We start from the raw sequence: 12,656 nt of genomic DNA, 5'->3' as shown, positions 1-12,656 counted from the left end.
GTTGAGTAAGAAATGCACCAATAGCATAGTTGTAGGCGTCTATCTCAATCTCAAATGGTTGTTGTAGGTATGGTAATGCGAGAACTGGTGTAGAGAAGAGGCGATGCTTCAACTTGGAAAATTCTTGTTGTTGGGTTTCATACCCAAAAAAACTTTGCTTCCGCTTTGCGCTTGGTGACTTGACTTAAAGGGAAAGTGATATGAGAGAACCCCAATACGAACCTGCGGTAGAAATTGGCAAGAACCAAAATGCTGCGGAGCTCTGTTAGAGTGGTGGGGCTGGCCAATCAGGAACGAATTGTATCTTGGCTAGGTACACATGTACACCCTACTCATCAATGATGTATCCTAGATATTAAACCCACGTCACACCAAAAGTGCATTTCTCCAAGTTAGCACACAACTTGTGCTGTCACAAGGTTTGAAGGACCTGTCAAATATGGTGGAGGGGATCTTCCTGAATCTAGCTGAAGATCAAGATGCCATCTAAATACACCACCACGAATGCATTGGTGAAGGGTCTAAAGATGTCGTCCAATAGTCTCATGAGGGTTGTAGGGGCATTCGTCAATCCAAACAGAATGACCAACCATTGGAAAAGGCCCTCCTTGGATTTGAAGGAATTCTTCCACACATCAGAGGGTTCAATAAGCACCTGGTGATAACCTAACTTCAAGTCAATCTTGCTGAAATATTTGCCCCCCTTGAGCTGGTCCAGAAGGTCATCAATGCGCGGGATTGGGTTCCTATTCCAGACAGTGATCTTGTTCAGCGCCCGATAGTCAATACAGAGTCTCAGGTCCCATCCTTCTTCTGTACAATACAATCAGGCTCCCATAGGGTGATGAACTTGGCCCGACGTGCCCTTTCTGCAACAGTTCCTGAATTTTCCTCTTGATCTCATCATTCTCCAGAACAGAGCATCGATAGATCAGTCCATTGGGAAGCGGCGCGTGGTGGGCCCTAGTATTGCAGTAATAATGTTGCAACTCCCAGGACTCCCTTCTTTAATTTTATCAACCCGGTAGTTCGTAACAAACTTGGAAGCGATGGTGCTGTATGCACAAGTACTAGCTCTTGCCGCAACTGTCACTTGGTCAGCTGGCACAAGTCCGCTAGGAGCTTAAGCCAACTTCTATGAGCTCTTAGAAGAAGCTTTTTAATTGATGGATGAAAGCTAACTCAAAGGAGGCTAATCTACTTGCAGAAAGAAGCGAAAAGCGGAAAGGAAATGCAAACCCTAGCAAACCCTAATTTTACCAGCTAGCCCTACTGATGCAAAAAAGAGGATGCAAGCTACTAAAAGTGATGCCATTACTTCTAGGAAGGTAAAATACATGTGTCTAGACTACCTCTATCTGAAGAAAACATCTTTTTGTATTTTTGATTAAGTCGTCAGTTTCATCATGCATATGATTTCACTGTTCTTTGACTGTGCAGGGGTGGATCAAGGAGGAGAAATGCTTGGAAGAGGTCGGGAAGGTTCAGAGAGGGTCTAAGGAGTCCCTAACACCCTTCTAGAGAGTTTCCAAAATTTTGGCTATCAAGAAATCTCATTTGTGAGCTTCTACAGGAAGTCTGCAGGGGTTCTACAGGATGTTCACGAATTTCTACAGGATGTTCAGAAGTTTCTATAGGATGTTTAAAAATTGGATTTTGGAGGATGGGTGAGTGAGGGAAGATGCATGAATGGATATGGAGGTAGGATGGGGTTTGGTAGTGGCCCAGGGACTGGTGGATGGAGTGGTGAGAGGGTGTAGATGGCTAAATTGGCTCAAAGAAGGCTGAAACAATGATTGCACAAGAAGGTAGGGTTACGTGGGCAAGATGACAGATGTGAGATGAGGAACCTAGCTAGGAGATGGAACAGCTAGCTCTGATGAAGCTTAGGTGGATGAGAGAGTGGTAGAGATGCCCTGCACAATGTACATTTAACCAAATCAACAAAGTCTTGCAAATAATCAAAGTCCTAGCTAATCTAATCTAACTGTCAATAAAAACGAATGAACAACAAATTTATTTGGAAAGAGAACCATGTACATCAATCATGCAATGAACCATTTCAGAGATCTGAACACATCACCAACTTCTGCAAATGAAAACAATGCACTAAGGATTGCATGGTAAAGCAAACTAGTGTTTTTGTTGGGGCAACATTGTTTCTTCAGTTCTAGCCCCTGATCCAATAAGGATGAGGTGAAACAGAGAGTGTGGTTGACCCTTATTTTTTGGAGCTTCTTCCTATTATTATCCTACCAATCTATTTTAAGCATATGAAGTAATTCTATTGATAAACAATAACCTATTTAACCAACACAACTAAATCTGCCCAACAGAAATACGTTTCAAATGCATAAAAGGAAAACAACGATGCATAAAGGAAAGGTAACAATACAAAAAGGAAGCCCTAGGCTCTCAGGTTGGGCCCAACCCTGAGAGCTATGGCTCCTATAGAAAACTCAGAGTTGATATAAAATCGGACTGCTTCTCATTATCAAAAAATAGTCATAAGTCAAGGGTTATGCCAAAAATGGCTACAAGAGAACAAAGTAGAGCTAACAACACTGTAGTGCAAAATATTCAATGGTTTCCAAAAGTCCCTCATGAAGGCTGAGGCCTTAACATTTATACACCACGAGGGCCCTAGCTGGCCTCCTAAATCTATGGGACTTGGCTGCCCAAACTGTGAGTAGACAACTCCTTCCAAAATCTGCTTCGCTGCCTTCTAGATCCGGTTTTGGTGGCCTTTGGAGCTCGAAGTTGGGGGTGAAGATCCTGAGGAAGGCTATTTAATGCCATAGACAACCCCCTTGCGAATCCTCACCCCAATCTTGGCTGTCTTCTAGCCCATGATTGCTCGGTTTTGCTCCAACATGTGTCAAAAAACCTAAAATGAGCACGTGTTAGCCACCTAGGAAGAGTGACTAACCTTATTCGTACAAATGACATAAACATACTGAAAGATAATGCATAAGCTATGAAAAATGAAGGATTGAACAAGGATAATTAGGCCACATGAGCCCAACAAGTTACCAAATTTGGGGCTCATCAGCGCGCCCAGGGTTAGATCGACAAAGTGATTGACCTGACAGTGTAGAGGTACCCCTATAGGTGAGGAAAAAATATCCCTGTACTCCTCCACAACCTTATCCATCTACTACTACTGTGCAAAGGAGCCCTACTTAGAAGCCATGGCCACAACTTTCTTCTTGCCCTAAGGGTGAATCATAAGGAAAACAAATTTCCTATTCTAGGAAATGATCTTATTGCATTGCTTTGTAGTGATCAAAGAGATGCCGGTAGGAGGGGCTCCCTTTGGTATCCTATACAACTTATTGGCCAAAGTACTAATCACAAAGCGAGGTCTAGACTCATATACAACATGTCACTTCCACAAGTATGGTTGTCCTAACAATACATCACAAACTTCAAGAGGAGCAACATCACACAGTACCTCATCCGTGAAGGGTTTTATTTTGTAGGAAGGCGACACTGTTGGATGACGCATAGATCTCGTCCTTGATGAAGCCACCTAATGGTGTATGACTGTAGATGTGTTGTAGTCTTTAGGCCTAGCCGCTTCATGACCTTTGCTAAAATTAGGTTCTTTTGGCTCTCGCTATCGACAATGAACTACAATGTAGAACCCTTCACCCACCTCTGTGAGTGGAAGAGGCATTCCCCCTCCTCTGGATATTAAGGCTCAATCTTCTAGATCTTGGTGGTGGCCATGGTGGCACTGGGCTTCACATTGATGAGCTGCTTCCCTTTTCATTCCACTTATTGGTTTCTGATTCAGAGTAGGAACATGTGTCTGATTCAAAGGCCTTTAGCTTGGCCAACAGTGACTACTTGGTCCGACACTAACTTGTCTTGTGAGTGGAGCTCTTATGGAACTCACACCATTTTCTCATGTCCTTCTTTATCTTCGTTGTGTTTTTCTTTACTTGTAACTTCAATGGGTTGTCCTAGGTAGCCCCACCTTGGCACTATCCTTTACTTTGTGGTTTGGGGGCGTCTTTTCCTTACTTTGGATTCGCAGATCCAAAGTCCCGCTTCTTCTGTTTAAACTTCTGCTCAATCTTGATAGTGTATCGGTACGCCATGCCGAGCGAGGAAATTTCCAAGAAATCCATCTCATTTTAGATGTACTTGTGTAGACAACCACATTATTTACCAAATGTCGCTCAGGATCCTTGATACCCAGCTTCGTGCGAAGGGTATGGAAAATATTTGTTAACTCCTTCACATCTTGGTCCCTTCCATGCTGTAGGATGGTCCAATTTATGTATTTATCTTCATAGCTCACGACAGGGTAATATGTTCCCTTGGTGACGTCTCAGAAAGAATCCCAAGTTTGTGCAGCTAAAAACAATGAGGGTTCACTCTCGTCCTTTTGTTCACAATAGGTTTCCCACCAGTCCTTGACGTGTGGGGTGGCTTTGAGAAGTGCAAAAGCAATATATTCCTGATTGGAAAAGTCATGAACTGAAAATAATCCTTCTAATAGATTTAACCATTTATCTACAACATCTGCATCTATTAGGCCCTCAAATATGGGAATATCAAAGTTAACTTGTAATTTAAAAGGAGCGGCACTTCCAGAGTGGCATCTAGATGAATATGCGTCGCATGTGGGTAGCTGTTGAAGGATCTGGGCAAAGTTATCCATCATCGCATTTCTTTGTTACTCAAGGGCTTCCTCGAGCAACATTTTGAAAGGATCTCCTGCCCCCTCGTCTTTATTTTCTTTCGACATGGGAGGTCGTCGGGGTTTGCGAGGCTGATATTGCTACAGTTCAGCCAAATCGAGCCCTAACTACTTATACCTTGACCTCGTTGGGGACATGCAAAGAAAAATAAAGAAAGAGTAGACTGCTATGATACCATTGATCCAAACTGTAGAAAATCTGTGATAAGTTAACCCGATAATGCAATATAAATCAAAGCATAATACTATAACCTACTTCTAATATCAATTTGCAGAAGTTTAAAGACCGAGTTGAACAATATAACTAGAAGAAGAAGAACCAATGACACAATACACATGAAAATACTTTGGGGAAAGTCTCAGATAAAACCCCACACTATTGTATTATCATACATGGTGGAAATACATAGGAATTATACAAAGCCTTAGCTCTCATAGCTAGCCAGCTCTCAGTACAATCCTCACAGATGCTCACAAGCAATCTTGGCTTCTCTCCAGCCTTCCTCTCTACCCTCCAAGCTCCTATTTCCTTGCGCTATTCCTTGTGGATGATTAGCCTATTACCAAGTCAAAAACAAACCTTCAAAATTGCGCAATCCTCAAGGATGAATCCTTGACTGCATGCATGAGTTTTCTCCATGAGAAAACACATGCAACTGATAGTAAACTGTCCTTGAACATTAATCTCAATTAGGTCTTTCTCAGAATAGACATGCATGAGTTTCTGATGAGGGAATCTTCAGTTAATTGGAGTAGCACTAGTTGAGTGCATTAATGCATCAACTGACTGTTAACTCACTATTAGTTCCTCAAACAGTTTGGAACTAATTTAACTGGACTTAACTGAGTAAACCGAGTTAACTAATTACAAATCAATATAACTCAATCTTATCTCCTTAATTTAAGGAATAACTCTTGCATAACTTCATAAAGACTTCTAACTTGAATTTCTCCAACTAATTAATTTAAAATAAATAAATTAATTATTTCCAAGTAGCTGTTAAGACTAAATTCGATTTAAATTCACAATTTAATTCAAGGACAGATTAAATTGGAATATTCTTGTTGCCATGTTTCAACACTCCTTCTCAACAAGAAAGGTATTATCTACCACCCCGATCCTGTCTCTATGGAACTTGAATTTACACTTTGATAATGCCTTTGTTAAAATGTCAGCATCTTGCTCCTCTGTCGAAATATACTGCAACAACATGATCCTCCTCGCTACATAGTCTCTGAGATGATGATACCAGATGTCGATGTGCTTGGACCTATCATGAAATACTTGATTCTTAGAGATTTTGATACAACTCTGATTATCACAATAGATCACAGTTCGATCCATCCTTTGATCAAACAAACCAACTAGGATTTTCCGCATCTAGATGGCCTCACATGCTGCCTGAGGTGCAACCATGTATTCTGCCTCTGCCGTGCCGAGTGCAACCGACCTCTGTTTCCTGCTATACCAAGAAACTGCCGCTGACCCAAGGTTGAAAATCCCTCCTGATGTGCTCTTTCGATCTGATGGACTCCCTGCCCAATCTGCATCAGTGAAGCCATGTAGATTCACTCCCTCTATCCATCTGTACCATAATCCATATTGAAATGTGCCTCTGAGGTATCTCAATACATTCTTTGTCACCTTCCAAAACATCTTGGTAGGCTTAACCATCGCTTGACTCAGCTGGTTCACCGCATAGCACAAATCTGGTCGTGTTTTCATTAAGTACATCAGTGAACCCACAAGATGCCTGTACACAGTAGCCTCTACCACTTCTCTTGAAGTAGAAACCTCCTTCCTACAGTTACTTGCTAGAGGAGTCTACATGGGCTTGCACTTCTCCATGTGGAATCTCCTGAGTATCTCGTTGGCATACTTTCCCTGAGACACAAACAACTCCCCATCCTTCTGCCACACTTCCATGTTAAGGAAGTAATGCATGAGACCCATATCTTTCATCTCGAATTCTCTTGCAAGGTCCTTGCAAGACATGATCAACTGATCATCATCAGTCAATATGAGATCATCAACATAAAGTACGATGATCAACAACTTACCTTTCACCACGATGTGGTATAGGTTCACATCTGCTTCACTCTTTGTGAAGCCCAACCCGGTGAAGTAAGTAGTTGTATATCATGGTGTACCAAGCACGAGGTGCTTGCTTTAGCCTGTACAACGCTCTCTTGAGTTGGTACACATGCGACTCACAATCGAAGGTGTCAAAACCTTCCGGTTGCTCTATGTACACCTCTTCCTCAATCCGACCATTGAGAAATGCAGTCTTCACATCCATCTGATGGATCTTCCAACCCATCTGTGTTGATAGTGCCAACATAGATATGATAGATGAGTACCTTGTGACGGGAGCAAAAGTCTCATCATAGTCAATCCCCTCGACCTGTGAAAAGCCGCAGACAACAAACCTTTCCTTATGCTTCTCCACACTACCATTAGTAGCTTGCTTACCTTGTAAAGCCAATGGGAACTCACAACTAACTTGTTCTCCGGTCTCGGAACCATGTCCCAAACACTTTTATGAACTATGGAGTCATACTGATCCACCATAGCATCAAACCAAATCGGCTGTTGCATTGCTTCCTCAAAGGAAAATGGTTCGGTCTCAACACATTCCCCAACAAGGGCCATGTATCCAGTGTACCTCTCAGGTGATTGTTGGGTTGTGTTATATTCTTTCCACGTAGTTAATAGGGGGTTTGAAGGACACCTGTAACCCCACTTTATGGGGTCTGGGGCAACGCCCTGGAAAATTTTGGTTTTGGACCATATGTTAGGTTGGGCGGACCCACCTATGGTTTTGTGCATGATTTTCGCACATGTTTTTTGGACGCGATGGTTTTTCGGTCCATGGTATTGGACGCGATGGTTTTCGGTCCATGGTATTGGATGCTTCGGCATGTATAAATATGTATTGTAACATTGAAAGGAATATAATGAAAAATCAAGCTGGTAGTCCCGGTTTTGGGATCCAGGGAAAAATCTCTGTGCATATGTGTTTTATGGGTTATGCTCTCGCATTGTTTATTTTCTTTGTTTAAGAATTCGTATGCAGGTAATTTCTGTACAGGGTTAAAACCTACATTTGGTATCAGAGCTGTTTTGGCTTCAAGGGGACGCCTTTGTTGTTGAGGGGTTTCGCTCGGGCCTGTGGTAGACCCTGTTCAGTGGGAGATCTGTGAGATCAATTCTGGTGGTGAAAGAAGATGGCAAGCAGTGGAAAGATAGAGATTGAGAAGTTCAATGGTCAGAATTTTGAGTTGTGGAAACTCAAGATGGAGGATCTGTTGGTGGATAAAGATCAGTGGATCGCGGTAGATCCGGGTACTAAACCATCGAGAGTGACCGATGAAGAATGGAAGAAGTTGGATCGGAAGGCAAAGAGCACAATACGATTGTGTCTCATATTCAGTATTGCTGAATGTATCAGGGGAAGCTACGGCAAAGGCTTTGTGGGTCAAGTTAGGGACTTTGTACCAATCTAAGTCTCTGGTGAATAAACTGTTCCTGCTGAAAAAGCTGTATAACCTGAGGATGAAAGATGGAGACTCGGTGACAGAGCATCTGAATGCATTTAATACTGTGGTAAGTCAGTTATTATCTGTTGATATTAAAATTTCAGATGAAGATAAGTGCATCAGTCTGTTGTGTTCTCTACCAGATTCGTGGGATAGTTTGGTTATTGCAATAGGTAGCAATGCAACTGCTTTGCAGTTTGATGAAATAGTCTCAACCTTGCTGACAGAGGAGATGAGACATAAAAATATGGACAACCAGAATGGTGATGCCTTGTCTGTACGAGGATGGTCCCAGAACAGAAAAAAAAAATAAGTCAACGAGTGGGAGATCTAAATCTAGAGGGAGATCTAAATCTCCAGGAAAACCTACAAAGGTGGTGTGCTGGAAATGTGGAAAGGAAGGGCACTTCAGAAGGGATTGTAAATCTAAAGCTCCTGATAAAGGAAAGGGATCTGATGATGCTCCTTCTGCAGAGGCGAAAACCACCTCAGATGAAGGTGGGGATGTGTACTTGGCTTCTTCAAGTACACATGTAGATCATGAGGCATGGTTGATTGACTCAGGTGCATCCTTTCACTTCACTCCCCATAGAGAGTGGTTCTGCGAGTATGAGAAATATGATGGTGGTGATGTCTTCTTAGGAGATGATAGGAAGGCTAGAATCATTGGGGAAAAGTAAAGTTGAAGTTGCAAGGTGGAAGGGTTAGAACACTTCCGGGTGTTCTACATATTCCTGCATTGGCCAGAAATCTGATTTCTGTAAGCAAGTTGGATGATGCAGGTGTAAAGATGGTGTTCGAGAAAGATACCTGCAAGATGGTTTGAGGAGCACTGATATTGATGTGGGGAGTTCGGATTGGAACTCTGTACAAGCTGCAAGGTAGCACTGTTGTTGATGGGTGCAATAGTTCTATGGTTCCTGAAAATGGAGTAGAAAATCTAGTGGTCTCTGGAGAGAAGACCATGTTGTGGCATCAAAGGCTTGGAAATATTGGAGAGAAGGGCCTTCGAATACTTCATGGTAAAGGTATGGTAGAAGGTATGAATGATAGCTCTCTGGATTTTGATTTCTGTGAAAATTGTGTGTATGGGAAGCAGAATCGGGTGAGTTTCCCCTCTCGTGGTAAGAGGACGAAACAAATATTAGAGCTTGTGCACAGTGATGTGTTTGGACCTGTGAAGGTTCCATCACTGGGTAAGTCTGTGTACTATGTATCATTCATAGATGACTTCTCAAGGAATACATGGATATATTTCCTTAAGAAGAAATCTGAAGTCTTTGACAGGTTTAAAGAATTTAAGGCTCTGGTGGAAAATCAGATAGAGAAGAAGATAAAGGTGTTGAGGACAGATAATGGTGGAGAATTTTGCAGCAAGGAATTTGAAGAATTTTGTAAGAAGTGTGGTATAGCACGACAGAAGACTACTCCATATACACCTCAGAAAAAAGGAGTCGTAGAAAGAATGAACAAGACGTTGATGGAAAGGGCAAGAAGCATTCTCAGTGGTGCCGGGTTAGGACAGGAATTCTAGGCAGAGGCGGTGGATACTGCATGTTACCTGATCAACAGATCACCTTCATCAACGTTGGAGGATAAGACTCCACAAGAAGTATGGACTGGTAAGAAACCCTCTCTTTCACATCTAAGGGTATTTGGATGTGATGCATATGTACATGTTCCAAAGGAGAAACGAACCAAGTTGGATAGTAAATCTGAAAAGTGCATCTTTATTGGGTATGAGGATGGTTTAAAGGGTTATAAGCTTTGGAACCCAGTCACACGGAAGGTTGTGTACAGCCGAGATGTGTTGTTCAGAGAGGTAAAAGATGTTATTCAACATGAAGTCCAACCAAAGGAACCTGAGAAGATAGAGTTTGAGCCAAAGGAGGAAGAATCAGACTCTGCAGCAGAGGAGGAATCATAAGATGAAGAGCCACAAACTCCGGCAGATCAGTTTGAGAAAGAAGGCAGCCAGAAAGGTATAGTCCATCTGCTTTCAGTTCAAATTTTGCTTTTTCTGTTACTGATGATGATCGGAGAACTGTGAAGGAAGCAGTGGATTTAAAGGATGGAAAACTCTGGAAAGAGGCCATGGTCGATGAAATGGCATCTTTGCACAAAAATGAGGCTTGGGATCTGGTGGAGTTGCCGGCTGGAAGGAAACCCATTGGCAGAAAATGGGTGTTCAAGAAGAAGACAAATGCAGAAGGAAAGGTGGAGAAATACAAAGCTCGGTTGGTAGCAAAAGTTTATTCCCAGGTTCCGGGAATTGATTTTGGTGATATTTTTTCTCCTGTTGCCAAGGTAACTTCTATTAGATTACTTTTATTTGTTGCTGCTGCTTTTGATTTTGAGGTAGAACAGATGGATGTGAAGACAACATTTCTTCACGGGGATTTGGAAGAGGAAATCTACATGAAGCAACCTGAAGGCTTTGCGGTGAAGGGTAAGAAAGAACTGGTATGCAAGTTAAAGAAGTCTCTGTATGGGTTAAAACAGTCACCAAGGATGTGGCATCAGAAATTTGATACATTTATACGGGGACATGGCTTCACCAGAAGCAAAGCAGATCATTGTGTGTATTTTAAATTAATTGGTGACCATGTTATTTATCTGGTCTTGTATGTGGATGATATGTTGCTGGTTGGAAATGACAAAGAAATTATACAAGATTTGAAGACCCAATTGTCCTCCAATTTCGACATGAAAGATCTTGGTGCTGCAAACTATATTTTGGGCATGGAAATTAAAAGAGATCGGTAAAAGAGGAAGCTCTGGTTATACTAGAGGAAGTATGTCGAGACAATACTGCAGAGGTTTAATATGCAGGATAGTAAACTGGTGAAGGTTCCTATTCCTGTAGGTGTGAGGTTATCTGCTGAACAGTGTCCCAAGACACAAGAAGAGGAAGAGGACATGTCTCGTGTTCCATATGCAAGTGCAGTGGGTAGCCTGATGTATGCAATGGTCTGTACTAGACCAGACATTGCACATGCAGTGGTAGTATTGAGCAGGTTTATGTCAAAACCTGGGAAGGAGCACTGGATAGAAGTGAAGCGGGTTTTCAGGTATTTGCGTGGCACTAGTGATTATGGTTTGTGCTACCAAGGAAGACCAGGATTTGTCATAGTGTTGGATATTCATGGCTTTGTTGATGCAGACTGGGCTGGAGATCTGGATCAGAGAAGATCTACAAGTGGGTATGTGTTTAACCTATTTGGAGGTGCAGTCAGTTGGATGAGTAAGAAACAATCTGTAGTGGAACTATCAACTATAGAGGCAGAATACATGGCAGCCACTCATGCAAGCAAGGAAGCAGTTTGGTTGCAGAGATTGTGTTCAAGTATGGGGTTAGTACAGGGAGCTATAAGAATAGACTGTGACAGCCAAAGTGCAATTTTCTTGGCAAAGAACCTTGCTTATCATTCAAAGACAAAGCACATTGATGTTCAGTATCACTTTGTGAGGGATATGATAGAAGACAGAAAGGTGTTGCTGGTAAAGGTGGACACTTTGAAGAATACTGCAAATGCATTGACAAAATCTGTGAGCTCTGAGAAGTTCTCTTGGTGTAGAGAAGCAATGGGAATCTCAAGGCTGAAAAATGACTAAGCTCTCCTGTGGCCCCCTGTGGAAAGAAAACAACAAGTGGGAGATTGTTGGGTTGTGTTATATTCTTTCCACGTAGTTAATAGGGGGTTTGAAGGACACCCGTAACCCCACTTTATGGGGTCCGGGGCAGCGCCCTGGAAAATTTTGGTTTTGGACCATATGTTAGGTTGGGCAGACCCACCTATGGTTTTGTGCATGATTTTCGCACATGTTTTTTGGACGCGATGGTTTTTCGGTCCATGGTATTGGACGCGATGGTTTTCGGTCCATGGTATTGGATGCTTCGGCATGTATAAATATGTATTGTAACATTGAAAGGAATATAATGAAAAATCAAGCTGGTAGTCCTGGTTTTGGGATCCAGGGAAAAATATCTGTGCATATGTGTTTTATGGGTTATGCTCTCGCATTGTTTATTTTCTTTGTTTAAGAATTCGTATGCAGGTAATTTCTATACAGGGTTAAAACCTACAGTGACCTCCTTTGTCTACGCTGAGAAGATGGTGCTCCCACATTCTCTCTCGCATCCTCCAACAATCTGTTAGCTTCTCTTGTGTGCTTCTTTCCATCTCTGGAAGACTCTGCTTGAGTGGATGTCTCCACTCCTGGAACCTCTGCATGCGGCTGCTCTGCATCAGTCTGAGGCTCCTCCTCCTTAGGAACCAATAGTTCCTCCATAGCCTATAGTTGGAGCTCCATCTCAAGGGAAACTCACATGGCCTTCTGCTCATCAAACTTGAGATCTCTTTGAACCACTGTCTTCCAACTGGTAGGCAAGTACACCTGATAG

The sequence above is a fragment of the Pinus tabuliformis genome, chromosome 3_1 (genome assembly GCF_031772625.1).
Source record: "Pinus tabuliformis cultivar Carrire ecotype Pingquan chromosome 3_1, CPIR1, whole genome shotgun sequence".
NCBI lineage: Eukaryota > Viridiplantae > Streptophyta > Pinopsida > Pinales > Pinaceae > Pinus > Pinus tabuliformis.
This window is presented reverse-complemented; position numbering follows the sequence as displayed.